This window comes from Sinohyriopsis cumingii, unplaced genomic scaffold (assembly GCF_028554795.1).
Source record: "Sinohyriopsis cumingii isolate HCF-2022 unplaced genomic scaffold, ASM2855479v2 utg000957l, whole genome shotgun sequence".
NCBI lineage: Eukaryota > Metazoa > Mollusca > Bivalvia > Unionida > Unionidae > Sinohyriopsis > Sinohyriopsis cumingii.
Window position 1 is genome coordinate 573091 of NW_028315947.1, and position 23162 is coordinate 596252.

Below are 23162 nucleotides of genomic sequence, written 5' to 3' on the forward strand. Positions count from 1 at the left end.
CCTTCAAAGAAGGTATCATATATTCTTTCCAATAACAGAGGGAAAAAAAGAAACTTAACGGACTTAAATTGGTTAATTGCAGGGTCAAAATATTTATAAAAAAATGTCTTTGAACATCAATCACATCTTAACATTTCTTTGCAACGATACATCAAATTCACAGCTCGGACTATGTTTGATTAACGTGGGGTTTATCAGACAGTATTAAATATTTTATTTTACTGACGCTAAAAAAAACTAAATTTTCGTGAAGTTAAAAGGATAGCTTATCTGTTTTTATCAAGTTGTTACGAATCAGGATGCGTTATTTTTCTTTATCTTATTAACGTGTATTTCTAAGCATGGCGGACTTTTTATCAATCACCTCACTTTCGTAATAGATTCAAATGATTGCCTTCGTCTCATGAAATTTGTGTGTATTTACTTAATAATCGCTCGTAAATGAATACTTCCTTACAAAAGATATATACCTCTTAATAACTTCACGTAGATCTTGCTTTAATAATAATAATAATAATAGCAATAATAATAATAATAAATAATAATGTGGATTTAGTACAATGAAATATCTTTAGAAGCTCTAAGCGCTTCACACAAAATACATATACAGCGACAGGATTACAAAAACAAACACCATGAAATTACAGAACAAAACTAAACTGACAATAATTAAGGCAGTAACTATCATTACATCTGTAAGTCTGTTCTTGCAGTCAAAACACTCATGCAAAGATGTGTGAGTGTGATCTGGATTTTTAACGTAGCTTTAACAATTTTTCAGTCATATCGCTACGATGTCTGCAGTATGGCAATTTATTGTGATGTCTGGCACTGGGGCATCATGCCGCAGACATGAAGTATGATGTCCCACCCAGTCTCATTATCCTGACACCAGGCCGACCAGTCCTAACACTAACCTCTTAAAGCTGAGCGCATAGCGAGGCAGCTATTAGTACCATTTTTGTTTTTCTTTGGTATGACTTGGCCAGGGATCGAACCCACGACCTCCCGCATCCGAGGCGGACGCTCTAACCACTAGGCCACCGGAGCTGTCCTCATGTAAAGATGCGCATGATGTTGAGAATTCTCCCATATTTAGTCATATTCGTGAAAACTTTGTCATGAATTTCCCGAGTGTGTTCCCAAAACCTAGAAATATGGGTGAGACCCGCCGTTTTGGCAGTTGTGGTTCTACTGGTCTCAAGACCAAACAAACAGAACAAAAGTCTCTTGTCATCTCAACTGTTAATTTTAAGTATCAATACAATAGCAAGGTAGATTAGTCACTACCGAGACATTAAATTTAGTACTCATAATGACTATAGTGTTTCTCTGAAGTTGTTTCAACGTTTATTTCCTAGTTATATCAGATAAAAGTTCCCAAAGAAGGTTTAAGCTGACGACACTGACATTGTCGTCATCAACACTGCCGTCTGCTATCCATTGGAAATTTAGTATTCCGATTGGCATTATCGAATTTCCTATTCAATTACATGAATCATTTTGAAATCACAAATTTCCATCCTTTTTGTAGTGGTTGCGTCATTTAGATGTCGAAATAACATACCCGACACAACGACACACTTTGTTGCTACAACACGACACACATTGTCGCAGTCAACCCGAACGACACACTATTAATATCCGGCTCCAGACTGTGCCTCTAACATATTTACTATTGGATTGCAAAAAGCATACCCGGTGTCTGGTTCCGAACTTTGATTGGATACACAAACTTATTACCAGTTCGGTACGTCATATGAAAACATTTTGAGAACTATTAACTTATTTTTATGTGCAACATTAGTTTGGGAATTGGGATTATCTGAGTTAGAGATTATGTGTATTAGGACAATTGAACATTTATGCTGATTTTCACATACAATTTACCACTGCAAATATTATACTTTACCAATTTGAGCACTAAATTTTTTGAGAAGTCATATAATAAACTGTGTTGACTATTTATATTTGTTTTGTTTTGTGCTTTTATCGTCTACATAAGAATTTTTGTGGTCAACACACAATTTCTTGACACTACAGTACACTGGATAGATCTAGTAACTGCAAAAGGCGTGAGCTGTCCATCTATTCCATTTTATTTGACCTTGACCGCTGACACGTTACAATATAACGTTGTTCAGATATTTTAAAAACCAGACTGGCACAAAAAGCAAATGACAAAATGGATCTTTGGCTAAGATTAACGGTTTGGCATAGCACCTCGATAAGAACCAGCAGCTCAGAGAATAGCTTTGCCAGAGTGGGTTCAGAATGAAAAAACGACTTAAATGCAGAACATACAGATGGCAAATGTCGCTTTTGTGCAATGGAGATATGGCAAATGGTTCAATATACGTACGATTAAACTAGTGGAGAAAGAACCCGGAACAACCCGACAAGAATATTCGACCCGCAGGAAGCTACTGGCAAGCTTTCTCATATATTCACCTTGGCCGAGTCTGAGACTTCAACCCACGTGGGTAGAGGTGGCATAGGTCAGTACTGGAGAGGTCTTTAGAACTCTCGGCCACCTATTATGCGTTGGGATGGTTGGATACGTAGGGGACATAAATACATACATACATACATACATACATGCCTACCTATCTACCTACCTACCTACCTTTATACATACATACATACATTCATACATACATACATACATACATACATACATACGTACATACATACATACATACATGCATACATACATATAGATAAATCAAATATTTGTTGTCATAAGAAACTATAACCAAAATAATATACAAATAGCTGTTATGAAGTGTACATATGCACTGTAGTTAATGTTTTCTATGTTTAAAAATGCAACGTAATCACTTGCCGTATGCTAGGTGTGTGACATTAGAGAATACACATTAGTTAACGACGATAAGAACAAACAACAATTACCGATACCATGTTATTCTTCCAAATAGCGAGTCATGTGTAACGTATAATAATTAAGTTCATATTACAAATTAATGCATTGATATTATCGATTGGGAGCTCTGAAGCAGTGGAAACAGAGAGGTGGGAAAATAGAAAAGAAGATTAAGAATTGTATACAAAGAAACCAATTTTATATTGAGACTATTAGGAAATACGTTAACATTCATTTGCTATTTGTCATATCAGTAAATATAGTAAAAGATTCGACAGTTTGACCCTCTTATTCTTACCAATATATAAACTATGTCGATGTCTTGTTTTAGTTTAATAATTCGCAGCTGTTTTAGAATAAGGGCAAAATTATTGATAATACCTTCATATAATGTAGTAATCGTCAAATTTCTTTACAAATAATATAAATACCACCTCCCACCCCCACCCCTACCCCCGTCGACTGCCGCAGAATAGACCTGATATTCTTTCCTGCATGTTGCAAGAGGCGACGAATACTAATGGAGGCACGAACCACGACAGTTCAGTTGTTAGCGTGCCGGACTCGCAACCGAAAGGATGTGGGTTCTGATCCTTCTATTGAATCATCCCGAGTCGGTTATGTTGGTAAATCATTGCACAAGGCATTCTGCTCCCATTTCCCAGGTTTTCCACACAGGTTGTCCTGGATAGTAAAGAAAGATCTTGTATATATTTGGTATTGTTAAAATAACCTTCATTTCCTTTTATGCATATGATTGACGGGTGTAATTTGTATCATAGAAAATACAACTTGGCATTTCTTCATATATGCATATTTCATTCAGATGAGTTACATTTTATCCTATACTAGGTTGGAGATAATTTTATTCACACTTTCAGGGTAAAAATTATAGTTAGAAATTAACTCTGAAAATAATGTTTATAACTTTAAAATAAAATAAATGTCTTACGATTGTCATGAAAAGATTATTATGTCTGAATTTCACAGCTGTTTTTATTTTCACAAAGATGCTTTGACGTGCACTAGCATATTCAAGTTGAATGTGAAACAAAATTAAGTTGAATTTCCAGTGTAATGCCAATTCAATTGAATTAGACTGCACTAAAATACTTGGAAGATCCTTTCAATAGTTGTTGAGGGCTTTGATTAAATTTATTACCAAGATGCATTCATTTCTGCGTGATGAATCATGTACTTTAATAATAGCAGCAGGGAGGGTGAACAGACCACTTTTTAGAAGAGTCCATTCGCGAAAATAAAGCTTCCTACGAAAATAAAAATGCAAGGTCAATAACGCCAAACCGAAACTTCTAACCGACCAAGACTTCTTTAATTGGGTTATTTTATTTTTGACGTTTTGTATGCGTGTTAGTTTACTCACCCGGACACTCACTGTTCGTCGCACCCGCCCTGCTGCTCCATTGTGGTGTAATTAAATCATTATTATTTCAATAATGGAATCTCAAACAGCTAAACTAGCTCGACAGCGACCAGAGACAGTTAAGAAATATCTCCCCGTCCGTGATTCTGTCAAACAACAACTACAACAGCGTCAGGAAGCTCGAGTGGAATTTGCATAGGATACAGAACAGTTATTTTTGTTGAGCCCGCCAAAAATATCTCTGAGGCAACAATTGCATCACAGTAGGTCATCGGAATTAATTAAATCGCTCATAATAACATAATGTCATATCATCATATTAGTGTTACTCTTACTCTTGGTCAGAATAAAAAGCTTCAATCAGCATCAAAAAAGAACTGTGAAATAAAAATATTATTGAAATCAGAACAGATCGCAGGTGGTCCAAATAAGCTATCACTAACTGAACGTCAACTCAAGCACTTCAATGTCGTTAGAAGATCAAATACCGGTGTTAGAGTTAGACTTAATCTTTCTGCGGGTGCGATTAAAGACACAGTCAAGACGGGTGGTATATTTCCACTCCTTGCAGCTATACCAGCGTTAATATCCGCTGAAACCCCAGCTGTTGCAAAAGCAGCTGCACGTGGTTGCTGTTGGAACTGCCGCTGGGATGGCATTAAAGGTCACGGAATTAAGACTCCAAAAAGAAGAGAAAGGTCTAAAACTGCCAGGAACACCCATTCGTGGTGTGGTCGAGGACTAGGACTCCGCAGGACACTTCGCTGATTCTTCCTATGTCCAATTTTGATTTACTTGATCCTGCTAAAAATTGAAATATCAAAACCTTCAGAGGTGTTTTATGCGTGATGAAACCGGTATCATTAATCTTGATGGGCGTTCTGGTCCAGGGACTCTCATTGCCTTGAATACGCTATTGATCCACGTGAAGTTCTTTATTTTGATTCATATGGGTTATCACCCCGAAAAGAATTTTTAAAATATGTTAGCGGAGTACAAAGCATTCCGCCGATCTGGTATTCAACATTACCAACACAGACAATAACCGATCCGCCAATATGTGGCAGTGAAGTAATTGCTCTACTCGAAGCTGTGTCAAGGTCCCTAATAAAGTCCTGCACGAGTATGAATCGTCGTCCAACGTTTTAAATGGGTCTTAGTGATTATACAATGTTAGATATTTATGGAAGATCTATTCTGAGTAAGTCTCGGGGCAAACCTCAAGGTGACTTATCCAAATATACAATTCTTAACAAGGTCAAGAACTCGCTAATCATTTAAGTCTCGCAAATGTGGACCAAAATGAAGTCGTTGTTTTTCAAAATATACAAGGACGATTAAAGACAAGCAATATCCAGTTGACATATATTATTCTGCGAGTTTCAGATGCCACCGAAGATAACTTAGTGGCGTTTACTAAGAACGGCAAAATTAAAACCTCAGAGGAATCAGTCTTAACAATCACGGGAGAAATTACTAGATGCATCAGAAGAATGGGAGATATTATGTATGGCGATCTCAACCTGAATAAAAATACAATTATTAACGTGAGAGAACCAAAATCAGACGATGATATGGCAACAAAAACATACGTAGACAGTAACAGCAACACGATCAGAACTGAAATCAATGATCGTTTACTAACCACCAGTGATACAATGACTGGTTGTCTCAATATGGCTAATAATAAGATTACTGGTCTTGGAAAGCCAGAGTCAAGCGATGACGCTGCAACGAAGAAATATGTCAACAATAGCAACGTCCCGATGATGTCATCGTTAATGACAATCAATGAGCGACTGATATCATTAAGATCTGAATATTCTTATCATGTAACCGTATTTACAAATTTTCTTAGAAACATAAATAAAATCATTCATGAATTTTTTAAATTCAGCGGTTATTGATATCAAACTCACTGACATAAAAAAATTACCGACAGTGTAGTATATACAGTAGCGTCTGGATCAGCATTATGGTCACCACTCATTAAATCCTTAAAGTTACCAGGTTATACAGGTTCTCCACCAACTTGATCCTCTGGATCTATGTTAGTGATGTTGGAGCAAAATGAAGATGAAACATTTGTGGTGGAACCCGAAGACAAAGACTTAGCTTTGTTGTACTATTGGTGTCATGAATTAATCGCTAAACTACCACCAACTTAAAATATAATGAACTCCCCAATCGACGTTCAACATTTCAGATACGATCAAGTGTGTTCGTGGCATGCCCAACTGAATTAAAAAAAAAACATCGACGAGTATGCAGTAAAGCAAAAACAATACGGCAGACGTGAGGTTGTTACTAATATAAGTGTGCCTGCGGTCATCGCTGGAACAGTAACGGTCATCATACGTGATAGCACCAATAATAGGATTTGGTGTTTCAGTTGAAACAGGAATTGCTTGTATTCTTAATATCATCGCAAAATAAATATTCGAGTGCGCGGTTGATAAATTACACAAGTATACAATAAAGTTGCATACAGCGACGCTAGCATACTCCAAATTATCTTCATTAATATCATCCGGTCTCAGCAATGGAATAATATCAGATCAAGAGTTCACATAAATGATTAAGATTTACCATAAGGCAATTACTGTGACTGAATCTACGAGAAACGATATTTTAAAAAAAAAACAGTTTAAAAAACCGGGATTTATAATCAGGAATTAACAAATAATAATATCGTCAACAATGACACCGTCATCGCAAGAATTACTAGAACAGGTCGTCGCTAATGCAACACCGTTGACAACCACGATGATATCAGCAAGCAGAACCTCTCCTGAGTCCAGAGTTAGCTTTCCAACTGAGATTCCAGCGAAGGAAATAGCACTAGCACAATTACAAGAATATCATAGTTGGCCAAATATTAGATCAAAGTCATTCGGTTGGATGCAAGCAAATAATTCACTGATATTTGCGTATAAAAATAAATATGATGGAACACCAGGCTGGAATGTTGTGAGTGTACCTACGGGCAATTATCAAATAGAACAGATCAACGATGAAATCAAAATTGCTATCACTGTTCATGAACCAACATTATCAGTCGTGATAGAAATAAATTCGCTAGAATACGCCGTCGATATATATCAGTCATCGAATAAATCTGTGTTAGGATGGCCAGAAACACCTCAAAACCAACAATTACTACAAAATAAGCGTGATGACTTTTATACAATGAAACATGTATTTTTAAAGCTTCCAGATTATCGAAGAATTCATCCATGGTGGTATTTGGATAAACAAGGGAAATATATTATTGCATCTGATGGTGAAAAACTTCCTGTGTTAAAACACCCACTTCATAATTTTGACAAGGATATAAATTTAATCGTCAAGACAGAGTTTATTAAATCATTCGCTTCTGCAATCAGGCCTGGACTCACTCAGATATACACTGATCTAAAAAAATTGGTTTTCTAGTATAACACAACATTACAGCGAAGATACACGTCAACAAATTATTGAAACAGTACAACGTTTAAACCAGGTTAGATCAGACTTGCGACTTGTTAATAAAGTTATCGTTGAAACTATGAAAACTGACGATGGTTTGAAACAATTATTTTTAAAACACTATGCGATTACAAATAATTTATTTCAAGATAAACATCTTTTATACCCGATCATGAAATACCCGAGACGATGTCAATCTGTGATATAGTCGATGAAAACTACCCCAAAATTTTCACCACGTGGAGAAAAGTAGCCATACCGGCAAACATACTCAAGTACAACAATGATCCATACGGTGGAGGTGGTCATATATCACCAGGTGTTGTCAGTATCACATCATCGATCGCTGTCAACCTTGTATGTAATGCAACTGATGGCAGCTATCAAGTAAATCTTGAAAAATCCAGTCAGGCCCAGCAGGGATCTATTTTATATACATTTATCCCACAAATGCCCCCTGGATTTTCTTATTTATTAGGACCCGTTAATCCAGTTTATATGCGATGTCATGATCTGCAATTGTAACGGATACATTGCAAACTTACTGAACAGACCGGACACCTTCTTGATTTAAGAGGAGAATTTTTAAACATAAATTTGTATGTACGTTCGTAGATCTTCACGTTCGTAGATCTTCAGCTTGCAAAGTTTGTTTCTGAGTCTGCGATGACGCTCTATGAGCGTACACACACACAATTATGTATGTGGTATTATATATGTACCAACACGCGAGAGTTTTTCCATACAAGAAAGAGGTACTCGAAAGTGCAATCAGAACAATCTTGAAACTATCAGAACAATTTAGTATTAACATACTTGTTGATTAATTAGGCGATGAAACATTTTTGTTACCGCAGGAATAGTTAAACAGCAGCAGGGAGGGCGAACCATACAAACTTTAGAAGGTTCCAAATGTTAAAATAAGCCCTCCACAAGGAGGGTTTCAACCAGAAATAACGTCAACTACGTTTCAAGAGGAACTTTCGGAGAGATAAACCTCTTTCCAAATGTGGTTTCTGGTTGAAAACCCATTAATGGCGCTTCGATTACAAAAAATGAACCAATTCGTTGTCGTCGCCCTCCCTGCTGTTATTATCCAAAACTTTTATCAAGACCAACTTGATATCGTGTTCGAAGATCATGTAAATTTATCGTGATAAATCCGTCTGGAGTTAATTGAGCCTGACTAAATAAATTTCTAAACTTATTTATATCCATATCACCGCTACACCAGGTCTGATGAATATTTCGTAACGTGTGAGTATCAACTCCATTAAACACAGCAAGAATATTACAATTATCTCTGATCACTTTAAGAATTTGTGTATACCGCTGGGTTACATAAATCACATCTGTGTTTTTGTGTCTCCCTCTGGAAAATATCCGAGCGGGGTTTGTTTGTCTATCCAGCATGACATCATCGTACACTGCTAAATTGTTAATAAACCCATCAAGAACTTTTACAGATGGCGCATCATTGATGTAGGTTATAAATTCAATGACGTCGTCGCCGTTTTCATTAAAATCTTTTAACACTTCGTAACACCGCTGGTCATCAACTGATGGTGCTACCAAATACATCTTATCCCACTCGAGCCATCTCATTATCAGGTTAAGAAGTAGTTGTGTCTTACCCGATCCAGATGGTCCACTTATGATCATACGAACATAATTTGGCAACGCAGCATGATGTTTGACCAGTTCTTGCTTTCTTGTTGCAGAAAAATCAATTGCATTCATGTTATATATAAAATAATTATGGATTTATATTGCGTGAAATGCAGGACGCGCACCCCAACAAGTGATCTAACAACTATTACAACAAGAAATAACAGATCAGCGCTTACGGGTAAGTGTGAACGATGTGGTACAAAGAAATTTTAATTTATCTCTGCGCAGTCAGGTGACAGGCCAAAGCCAAAGCCAAAGTCAAAGCCAGCGTCAAGAAAAACATAAAGCAACACGGGGGTGATATTGCAGCAAAATTAACAAAATTACCTGGGACTCCGTGGGTTAAATACCCAGGAGAAAAAACACCTCCCAGGCTATAATTACTGTGGCCCTGGAACCAGACTTGATATCAGACTTTATGACCAAAATCAACCAAAACCAGACGTGGAACCAATAAACACTATTGATAAGGCGTGTCATGCTCATGATGTAACTTATAAAAGTAAAAATCTACAAGATAGGCATCTCGCAGATGTGAAATTAATTCACGCGCTAAATTCCATCGCTGATAAATCTTTCAAGGAAAGGTTAGCTAGTTGATTAATAAAATCCGCAGTGAAAGGTAAATTAGCGCTAGGTGCTGGGTAATTAATTATAATGGAGTCTATTTATTATTTCCCAAGAGGATACTGGAAGGGTACCACATCGGTTAGTAAACTCGCTGAAGCAGCAAAAGTTGCGCGTGTTACTGCTAAAAAGTGGTTATCCAAACAGGCAATATGGCAAATTTACCAAGCACCGCCTAAACAAATTCACTTTGCACATTTCATTGTCAGTGTTCCGAATGAAGTTCACCAAGCTGATATATTATTTTTACCTAATGATACCGTTAAAATACAAAGACGTCAAATAACATACAAGTATGCGCTAACTGTAGTTGATGTTGCAAGTAGAAACAAAGATGCAGAACCGTTGTCAACAAAGACGGCTGCTGAGGTTGCTTCTGCTTTTGAACGAATTTATCAACGAGGTGGTCTTCGATGGCCACAGCTGCTACAGGTTGATCCTGGCAAAGAATTTCAGGGTCCAGTATCATCGCTGATGAAGCGATATAATGTCACCATCAGACGAGGACATAATTGCAGTATCAGGCAATTGTTGAGCGATTTAATTGAACACTTACTGAGCGGTTATTTTGATATCAGTACGCGAAGGAATTGATTCAGGGCAAGAGATCACGCGAATGGGTTGCAAGATTACCAGGTGTGATACCTGCATTAAATAATGAAATAACTCGAACAACCAACATGAAACCTATTAACGCAATTACGAAAGAAAATATACCCGTACAGCGACGTGATTTTTCAACACAGCCAATACTGGGCGATATCACTGTGAGATATTTATATGAACCAGGTGAACTTGAAAAGGGTTAAAAAAAAAAAAAAAGAGCGACTGATCCTATTTGGAGTATTACCTCACACAAGATATCTAACATGACTAGATCCATGGGTAGACCAGCAATCTACAGACTGGATTCAACTGCTCCTCAATGTGGATTCACACGTGAACAATTACAAGTAATTCCCGAGGACACGCAATTACCGCCCACATCACTTAACTAGCACCCCTACACCGATTATACTCAAGACAGCTCAGCATCATATTCTCGCGTGTATGACCACGGCTGTTATCCTTTCTATCTACGGTGAATTGTCTTGGATGTTTATCCGAATACTGCCACAACATTATACAATTACAGCTTACACAATGATTATTCTGCTGTTGCTTCAGTGTCATGATAAATTCAACATCAAGATCAAAATCGCGTTAATTTTTTTATCACTTTGTTTATAACCAGCTAATTTTTTCTTATTATATCGTTGTCAATATCATCATTATTGATCACTGACTCATCCAAGAATATTCTCCGCAGTTGAGATATTCTTCTGACTAGGGAGACCGCCAAGTAAACTAAGTTTGACCACTCGATACGATCATCAACGATCCAAACAACTGTATCAGACATAGTCGGTCCTTGAGATGAATGTATCGTCATTGCGTATCCTAGCGTCCACGGGGATTTATCGGAGCGCAGAACATCTTCAACAACATTGACATCAACTGTGACAATATCATTTAATACGAGATTTTGTTTCTTGGTCTGTCCTGGTATATCAGCGTCAATATTTTGCCGTCGTGTATCAGCTGGTCGATAACACAACGCACTGGCAACGTTGAAAACCTCTCCCGTTGTAAATGAAACAACCGCTGTTGAAGTGTATCACGAACTATTTTTCTATTTGCAACCATCAAGTCGCTTGGTCTCATAGTTTGCAGAAAGTCGCTCATTGACGTCTCTGAAATTATTTCACGCATAATTTCACGTTGAATTTTATTCGATTGTAGTCTGATTAATTTTTTTAACTCGTTTAATTCTGCATCAAGCGCTCTATAATCGTCAGTTATCTCCTCGTAATAATCAACAAAATCTTTTAACCACAAATGTGGAGATGGACCAACAAAAGGTGGTGGCTGGCCATGATCGCCACACATTATCACAGCTGTATTTGTTGTTAATAACCAGTCGAGAAATGTTTTTCATGTTTCTAACGGTACCGTACATATTTCATCCCAAATTATAATCTTTGGAATATATTTCTCTCCCATTCGATCAGGAGTCCATGCGTCACCCTTGTATCTGAAAAAGCTGTGATAAGTGCATGAGTTAACCCCTCGTTGTTTCATCTCTCGCGCGAGTCTGTGTGTAGGTGTTAACGCGATCATATCTGAATTCCGAAATAATTCAATCGCTCGAGTCGTCTTACAAGACCCTCCCGGCCCATTGAGATAAACAGTCTTGTGTCTGGATACTGGATAGTACACAGATGGCGCACTCAACGTTTCCGATAATTCTGATTTATAATAACTGTCTTTGATCTCAACATCTGCGGACTCACAATAATCATATACCATTTCTTCTTTTATTCTCCACGAACCCCATGATGCGTCATCAGTTGTAAAACGAGTTACCGAATTCAGGTATTTCTTGCTGATGTAAAACGAATCTGTTGCAACCCTAACTGCAGTGTCAGTGAATCTATTTATCATCGATTGATGGAAACATAAGCTAGCATTGAAGATCTTAAATGAGTATACTGGGGTGACTCGCCATCAGTATAACTTACAATTGTACCCAGCCGAGTTCCGTCAGATAAATAAGCGTTTTCTCGACTTACAAATATATCTCTCGCAGTTGCATCAGCGATTATAAAATCGTATTCAGTATCGTCCATAATTAGTCGTGCATAATGTCGTTTATGATCATATGCACCGCATTGAGTAAACTTGCCAATTATTCTTCTACCGAGATGCTTCGCGGTTCTTTTCTCTTCGAGGTTGGCGATTAATGTACTGTTCTCATCACTGTCGCAATCAACCAGTTCAGGCGTTGGTAACCAAACTTCAGTCTGTGCCCGATATGATATAATTGCCTCAATGACCGTCAACGATATCAATATTTTACAATCAAGCATATGTCGTAACAACACTATTGGTGCCCAGCGCTTTTCACTAAAGTGCCGACCAAACCAAACATAACAAATAACATGAAGACCCTTAGCCATTTCGAATGACACTACACGAGCGAATCATGTCAGGTCAAAATCGGGTAATGGTCCATTAATGACCACTCGCGTCATCGAGTTCGTGGGGTGTCCAAATCTTTTAAAATACTCGCTACATTCTCCCATCCCGAGAAAACTTCCTGGATAACACGCAACCATGTCAACTGACTTGTAATTATACTTGGTATTCCACAGTCCGCCGTGTCCGTATTCACAACAACTTAATTGTACATCTTCGAGAAACTCACTTCGGGTTGGCTTCCACGAATTTTTTTCTCTCGCAGCGTGGGCTGCAACTGATGGAACAGTGAAACAATTAGTTAGTAATCGGTCAGTATCTTTTGAGCATCTCTGTGCAAGTTTTCTCATTATTTCATAAAGAGATTTTTACGGGATATTTCACCGTTAACGCGTACAAATTGATCATACTTGTCATCTTCGGAACTTTTAAACAACCACACTGACACAAGATCGTTTTTACCAATCTGATTAATAAAATCAAACATATTTCTCCCAGAGTTCTCCCCGGAAAACTCCGGAGAGGTAAAATCTTACAGTTCGATCTCGTGGGAATATTGCGACTGTACTGGTCCAAGCGTGAGCGTTATGATCAACGATATTTATTGGAGCTCCTTGCGATTTATATTTCGATTCGTATAATACTTCCCCTGTTATCGTTACTACGGTTATGGGGAATCTTAGTGCTTTTTCTAACTCGGCAACATCGTTTATTGTAGCTCCGGTATCCTTGACCCGTTCAGCCCATTTGTTTATTTTTTCACGTCGTAACACCGTTAGACCGATTCCGCGCATTGCATTTGTAAAATGTTTTGTAACTCGTTCAGCTACACAATTCAGTGATGGAAACCTCATTGGGGCAGGATCATTAATGTTGGGTTTTCTATCGGATAGATTCCATAAACGACGGCTGTTAAATGATACGCCCGCTCATAATATGGTTTATCAATTCCAGTCAGCGCTCCTGGTTTAGAATTTTTACTCAGTATGACAGTTTTTCCATTAGCAAGGACAGGGTCACGTTTGTCGCGGATAATCCAATTACCTGCTTCTGCTCGCGCGATAAATTTTACTCTGAAAAAATATTTTTGAACAAGGCGGAGGTATCGCACGTGTATCGCTCATGGTAGCGTCCTTGACAGATTCAACGCTAACTTCGTCAGTGTCGCGTATAATTTTGAATGTCGACCACACGTGAGATGTTCCATCATCAGGAGAGAAAAAAAATTGGCATCCCTGATAATATCAATCAGATCAGTCATAGCTCGCCTTTGCAAGTCGGGGGTTAGTCTCTCAAGATCGAATCTAAAACCTTTCCAGGGCTTGATTGCAGATAATCTCCCAAACTCCTTCATATTATATTTAAGACAAAATTTAAATAAAAAATAGTATATATATATATATATATATATATATATATATATATATATATATATATATATATATATATATATATATATATATATATATATATATAATGTCTCAAACCAATCAGTGTAAGTGGCGTAAAGTGGGATCTGTAACTCCTTGTAACAAATTCTGCAGAAATGTATTCTGCGGGGAACATTCACAAAGTATTCGAAGGGGGAGTTTAGGACCGATACCATGCCTGCGATGTGGTGTTGGAGTCAGGAGTAAAGCACAGCGGTGCGCAAGTCTTGGTGGAAAAAGATATTGTGAAATTAAGCGATATTATGATAAAAAATAATAATGATGCGCTGAAATGTGAGCGTGATTAGATAACTAAGTTTTCAGACAAATTATAAATTAGACAAATGACATTATTATTGTATAAATGAATCAAGAATTTGTTCCACATCTTGCTATTAAGAATTACGAAGCGAATCGTAATGGAGTAGTTAGACATTGCAGGTTGAAAAAACCAGTTGGTTTTGTTACTAATGCTGGTTGTCTCCAATTTGGCGTTGAGATTAAAAACGGTCTTGTGATCGATCATATCAACAACAAGAAACTCGACAATTCTTTATCCAATCTAAGAGCTGTCACGCAGAGCGATAATTGTAAATCCGGTAATACTGGCTGTAATGATAACAGCGCTAAAGCAGTTGTATCCATAAATCTAAAGAAAAACGAAAAACAATATTGCAATCCATGCGTGCAGCTGGCAAATATTTTGATATTTGCAGCGCTTCAGTACGAAAAGTCGCAGAAAATATATATAAATCCGCATTCTCAAAGAAATATAACCAAACAATTATTTTTAAATATCATTAAGAGAGAGCTAAGATGTAGTATTCACTAACTACTTATTTATTTATTTTGGTCAGAAAATTCTATTTACATACCGCTCATCATAGCTACTGTTTATTTTTGGTCTATTTAAATATATATTATCGGTATATAATAATATGAATTACGAAAATATCAATGATGTGATTGTTGCTATTAAAAAATTAGAAGATGACGGAATTAATATATCTGATGAAATAAATCCTGAAAAAAAATTATTTTCTGATTTTGAAACACTGCATGAGGCTAAATGCGAAGGGCGGTATATTTTGCCGGCACAGTACAGATTTATAAAAAAATTCAAACGGCTATGTATCAATCGCTAGCTACGATAGAAGAATCACAAATAAATGAATTTGTTTCGTTGTCTCGTGCAATTGAAAAAATTATATCACAATTATCTCAAGAATACAATTTTTTAAAAATAATTAATACTGGCGTAAAGCAACTAAACAATTTATGTCAGATTGTGAAGGTCAAGTATGTGGAAATGAAATCGAAAGTAAAAAAATATTTTTTACTTGTATCAATCTGATGAGATAGATAATATTTTTTTTTTACTTATATCAATCTTACCTGCATCAATCTGATGAGTTAGATAATATTTCCTTTAGTCGATCAGATTTAATGCAAGAGTGCGCGTAATTTAGAATCGGATCTTTATCACACGTGACCATAGAAATACGTTCTCACTGTAGTTTATCCAGCTGCGATTGTGTCAATAAAAAATACTCGTTACCGTACACATCAATAACCAAATCAATTGGGCCGACTAGAAACTGTGTAAACACTTTTTGAAGTAGTTTTCAAGTGCTTGCTTGTCGTGTATGAAAACCTTCACAGGTTGGTACATTATATTCGTAAGGTCTGATCGAAAATCTTTACGATGAGATCCTTAGGATCTTACAAGTAAATTAATATGTAATGTTTCAATTCCTTAAATCTAGAAGGTGGCCGGATTGGTCAGTTAGTTTGAAGTTTATTCTTGATAACAGTGGACTATGGCATCGTAGATAGACTGGATTGATCGGCTCTTGCACAATCAGATCTCCAGGTGGTATATCTTTTGGTGTGAATGAATAAGGAACAAATTATTGCTGGGCTTGATTTGATATTGTCGTGTCTGTGCTGTAGCTGCCGTCGATTACATCACACACAAGATTGACCGCGACCACAGGGATTAGATTTGCGATTTCCGGGGATACATGTCGCCATTGCTCTTCAGTGTCATTGTTGTGTTGGAGAATAGTTGCCGGTAGCGGTATTTTTTTTTTTTTTTTTTTTTTTTTTTTTTTGTACTGTGCGAGTATATCAGTGAAGAACTCATCAATGAGATCATTACCAGATTTCCTTAGTTCGTCTGCGTTGTACCCGGGAAATTTATAATCTGGCAGCGTAGCTTCTGTCAGAGAGTATGCTTCCAAACATCGTTGTTTAGAATTATTTATATCGCTGTCAGCATGATCCATTATCGCCAGGATTGCTCACCAGTGAAAATATTTCATGTCGGATACGAGCTGATTTAATATTTCTATTCGCGTGATGATTTGGCTGCGTGAACTTGTTATATCAAAAAGATGTTCTTGGAAACTTTGCCGTAGTCGTTGTAGTTATGTTTTGTGTTCTTGATTAATGATTTTAAGGTAGTTAATCATATTACTCATATAAAAAATACATATATCTTCTTTCTGTGGGAATTACTACAGGTCAAAAATGCCAAAACATCCGGTCCGTATCGACGAATTCAAAACGACCGACCAAATCAGAAATTTTTATATCAAGTAGATGTTGTTTGTATGATGTGGCAACTTCGTGGTATGATTGTTTGTCCGTGACATAATCAGACTTTTTCGGATCAGGTGGATGCAGTGGTGCCGGTGGTGGAATTTCAGGCCATCCTAACACTGTTCTGATCGTACTCTGATATATGTCAACGGCGTAGTCAGGAGTGCTTATCTCAATTGCAGAAGACAGCGTTGGTTCATGAACGGTTATTGCTATTTTGGATTCTTTTTCTGTGATATTTTTTATTCGACGTTGTAATTCCTCATTGATTTCTTCGATTTGATAAGACCCGGTTGGTATTCCAACGACGTTCCAGTTGGGTGTACCATCTTGCTTATTTTTGTTTGCACACACAAACGAATTATTTGCGGGTAATCCACCAAATGATTTTGATCTAATATTGGGCCAGCTGTAATATACTCGTAATTGTGCTAGTGCGATTTCTTTCACCGGAATCGCAGTTGGAAAATTAATACTAAATTCTGGTTTAGTCGAACTTACTGTTATCATTGAAGTTCTCTTGGGGCTTGTATTTTCGGCTATCTGTTGAAGTAATTCTGTCATTATTCATTTTCGTTGTTTTCAAATGGTGGACTTGTTTGTAGTCTTCGTATATCTTTGCTATGCTCGTGAATTCGGAATCTGATATTGTTTCGTCGTTTAGGCTTGATGATAACAACGACGACAATTTTGAGTATGCTGCTGTTGCTGTGTTTAGACGCGTGACATAATCGTGCAATTTTATGCTCGTGCACGTTGATATCTTTTTCGTGATAATATTAAAAACACCAGCCGCGGACGTTGATGATGAAACGCATATTGTTACTGCGATTGCAGTTGTTACTTGCGTTAGCGCTGATAATACTACTGGATGCAACTAACGCGGATACTAAGCATACTATAGCATCCAGGACGATTACACGCCGCTTGTATTTTTTTACTTTCAGCGTATACTCGTCAATAATGGCTTTTAACTCTGATTGTCATTCGCGTACTTGATCGTATCTATATTGTTCCGCATCTAATGTTGTTGTTGATGCTCTCATTGACTTTGTCAACACCATTTATTATTTTACGCAGTAACCAATTGAAGTGTTTCAGCTACAAATTCAAAACACCACCAGTAAGATGTTGCGGTTAATTTCTTATTGGCTGTTTCCAGTATAAATGTTTCTTCGGTTCCGCTATTTAATATGATAGTCACAACCCCGGAAGACTTGTCAGTGGAATGCCTCCAAAGATATGTTGTAAATATCTCAAATTTTGCAGCACTGAACACAGACAGAAAGTACACTCCAGTGACTGTTGTGGTATATTTGATATTATTTTGTTTAGACCATGTTGCAAACCCAGATGACACCGTGTATACGATATTGGTAATGTGCCCGGGAGTAACTCCAGGTGGAATTTTAATCAGACTAATTTTGTTAACGATCTCAGGAACTCCACATACGACATCTTGCTGTGTTTTCTTGATTGTGTTAATATTGGTTTTTTATATCAGAAAGTTTTGCGTCAACGGTGAGCGGAGTGCCGAAGAATTTATCTATGGCCTCATCGTTTTTTTTGATAATTTCTGCGAAATCTTGCAAACGCGTTTACATGAACGTCGTATTCGGCCCGCAGCGTGGATAATTTACTGTCTACGTTGTCGACGTATAGTTTGTTTGCGGCGTCGTTGTCGAATTTTGGAGTTGTTACAGCTACTATTTTGTTTCCGTTCATGTTGAGTTCACCTGTCATTGTTTCGCCGGTAATTTTTAAGCGATTAGCAACTCTCTGTATGATTTCATCTCTGATGGTTGTAAAAGATATACTCGAGTCTCTGATTTTCCCGCTGTCAGTAAACACGGGGATGTTATCCGAGGTAGCTCCAAGAACCCTGCGAACTATGTCATTCAATTTGATATTGCTGGTTTTTAGCTTGCCATGTCGGTCCTGAAAAATAACAACCTCATCTGGCTCTATCCCGGATAACGTTAAAAGATTGTCGATTTCATCTTTGGTCGCATAATTTGATAGATTTATATCGCCGCGTTTTTTAGCCTTTGCGCTGAGAGATCTTCCGTAAATATCTACCATTGTTCTTTAGGGATTGTTTAAAATGTTAAATGTTGTAATTTTTTCGCCTGACCAGAAGTCAAAGTGACATTAACGTGACTATATGACATTGTTATAATCAACGCGATTGATCTAATTGTCTGTACATTGTCTTAACAATGTTACATGTTTTCTGCTGGAGCATCAACGGCTCTCATTCGACCACTAGCACCTTCAAGTAACATTGCCTTGTCGCTAAGTATGACCGCGATTGCTCTGTAAGAACCATAAACAATTGGCGGATCATCCCCGAGTTTTGGTATGGCACCGACACGAGTTCGGAAGTGTATATCAACGACAGATTGTTTGGATAAATCAAGATGCTCCAGTGGAAAGAAATAAACTGAGTACAGCTTTGTAAAATCAGGCTGTGATATTTGCGTCCCAGTATCTTTATTTAGATTACGCGCCAGAAACGTCAGCCAGCGATTATATGTGCGTGCCACATGATTATTTGTAAAACTTAATGATCTATCTTCAGACGGCTCTTGTTGTCCGTTTATTCTCAACGAAACCTCGGTAACGTCAAGATTGTCAAATATCATATGAGAACGTTCCTGGTTATTCACCCGACGATTATCTTGCCGCGCAATAAAAATATGTCGTGGCGCAGAAACCCCTTGTTGTGATGCTATATGCCAAGTAAATATATCTCTGATGGAACTTTGGATGGCGTCTGTGGTTCCTGTTAACCACGATAGCAATGATTTACCACCTTGATTCATAAAAGAGAGTAATCGCGGCTCTTCTGTGACCGACGGAGTTAATACCGGCATCCACAGTGAGAGTTTTGTTATGTTTACCGTACCAGCATTGACATCATGCACTCGCCAAATCGCATCATTGTCGTCGGTTTTTCTTAAGAGCACAACCGTGTGTTTAGCTCCAAAGATGACCTTTCTAACATCTCTGCAAAATCCAAAGATGTGAGTTAGTGTAATCGCGCACGATAAACTTTTTTTTAATCTCCTGACAACATTGCTCGGCGTATTGAAAATCCTAAGTTATGAGTCGCACTAATGCCTTTAATAATATCAAAAGAAGCACCTGGTTTAACTTTGTATTCAGGGTTGTTAGCTGGCTGATCAACATTTCCAGTATCTGCTGCCGTATGTAATTTAATGTATTGAATATGATCGGCGTTGTCGGTAGCGTCTTTAGCAAACATCATCGATGGCCCAGAAGATCTTGTATAATCATCAGAATATCTTACTAGACCAATTATTGTTGTAGCAGCATCAACATCATTTTGAATCGATTCGATATTTTTTTCATCAATCATGTATGTGGCGCTACTAAACAATGCCATGATCCCGTTGTTGACAAAACCAACTCGGTCATTGACGCCGCAGTTAGTACCATCCGCCTTTACAAGTTCACCTTCCACTTCAATAAACGCCTCACAGGGCAAGAAATACCTACTTGCATCGTGAACTTGAAGTTCGATACGCCCTCGTTGATTTGGTTGTCGCGCGTCATAGGAATAAAATTGATAATCATGCACAGTTATCTCGCTGGACAGGCGCATCTATGTCAAATGCTGAGTCGGATACGCGTTTCAACATTTTATACAAGTGCCTATTTTCCAAATGGTGATTATCGTCATCGCACACGAAGTCCACTTCCTGCTATCAAATTCGCTGTTATATTTCTTTGTACCTCATCAGATTCTTGATCTACCAACGCCGCTAGTTTCTGATTTGCAGCTTGATTTGTCACCTTACTGATATCTGTGGGCATAATCTCAGTGCTTGGTAATTTCACCGGTGGTGATTTTCGTCTTATTAACCGTGCTAGTCTTGCTTTGATTGTCGAAAGCGCCTTATCAGCAACGTTGGTAATTACACCAGGAGTTTTTTCACCAACAATATTAATGGCTTTCATTGATAATTGTTTTGCAAGAGGACCAACTTTTGGTGCTAACCCCTCAAATAACCCCTGAACAACATCACCGAGTCCATCTCCGTAAGTTGCTCTATAGATTGGTAATCGTGAGTTTACTGCTCTGACCTGCATGGGCGTATAGTCTCTATTGTATATGACCATATTATGTTATTTGCTACTGTTTAATCGCTGTAATCATGAACGAATTCATCAATAAACTCTCGGTAGATACTAGTGTCCATGACACCACCTTGAAATAATCGCCGACAGATATCAGCGGCTTCATTAATTATTTCCGGAGAGTTATTTCCAGCTCGTTTTCCTCCTATGAGAACTTCTAGCCGTTGCACATCTTGTACTATGTTATCAGGACATGGTGTTACTATTCCTAATCCGGTTTTTTGTGCTAGTCGGCTGTGTTGTTATCGGTGTTGTTTTTAATAGTGTTTTTAACAGCGTTGACAGATCTGCGGTCACAACAGGGCTTGAAACGGACCTTGCTTTAACATCTTTCTTAAATTGTGCAAACTCATTTTCGTATTTTGCCGTGACCCGCTGAATACCTTTATGTGCAGTAAACACCAACCGTTGTCATTGGTCATAATTTAACGATGGCGAACCCGGCTCCAGGTAGTGTTTATGATCATTAAATCCACCTACAAGATCAACCGCGTTATCGTAATTTTTCATCTTGATATTTTTTCCACATCCTCGCTGATTTTTGCTTTACCAGGTTTGTATTCCGGCGGAGCTTCGGCTCCAAGCAGCGTTTCTGACTCATCCACGAAAACTTCTCCGGGCGGTCTTGCTGCAACTTCCCTGATAGCAGTGGCCGCCCTAGCAGCAGCTTCAGCGGATCGTTCAGCTACGGCTGCTAGACGTCTTGTCGCAACATTTTGTTGTTGAGCAGTACGCGATAATGATGTGGTAACATGCTTAAACAATAGTTCAGTTGATTTGTAAAACTTTCCTTTGCTTCTTGTTGTAACTGTAATTTTTTTCTAAAATCATCTCTGACGGGAATAAATATTTTGATTGCTTCTAGTCGCTCTCGTGCTAATCTAGCTGTGTAGGATTCCGGGTGTACCATTATTTGGTATAACAATTGTTTAATTCATAGCAGCAGGGAGGGCGACGACAACGAATTGGTTCATTTTTTGTAATCGAAGCGCCATTAATGGGTTTTCAACCAGAAACCACATTTGGACTAACTCAGGAGGACCTCCCAAAGAGGCTTATCTCTCCAAGAGTTCCTCTTGAAACGTAGTTGACGTTATTTCTGGTTGAAACCCCTCCTTGTGGAGGGCTTATTTTAACATTTGGAACCTTCTAAAGTTTGTATGGTTCGCCCTCCCTGCTGCTTCTTATTCCACGTGTAATGGGTACATGATTAAAACAATAAATAAGGAAAAAGTCATGAATTTGTATAGGGCTATAGGGATCTTATACTTTGACATTTATTTGTAATCTGTATGCGAGACTTATCAAAACTTTTAAACATTCTGAAATACGTGGGGTTAGTTCGAGGTGAGGATTGTGTAAGGAAGCCTGCAATAAGAAATTTAATTATATCCATTGTACTGAATTTTGTACAGTCACAATACGATCTCTAAGGTGCGGTAGCTCGTGCGATTATTTAATTTCTATCTAAATGAGAGAGAGAGAGAGAGAGAGAGAGAGAGAGAATGGGTCACTGTTGATGTCATATTTAGAAGTACTAATGGAAAATTTAACATGAACAATGATATCTCCAAATTGAGGTTTAATATTTTGCAAACAAAATTTTTTCTCTGTAAACGTAATAAACGTATGTGATGATTTTGTCATGTTGTATTGAAATATCAAATATGAGAGAGAGAGAGAGAGAGAGAGAGAGAGAGAGAGAGATGGTCGGTGGGCGGGTTTCATATGGCTTCGCTTTAGCCGTGAGAAGAAAAAAAGAAGGAAAAATCACTTTACATCACAGTACTTCGTGCACAAAGAAATAGTTTTTTTTTTTTTTTCACTTTACTTGAAGAGACAGGAGTAACAGATTTATTATTTCTTTTGTTGTTATTTGTTGTTCTTGTTCATACAATTGTTAATAAAGGGA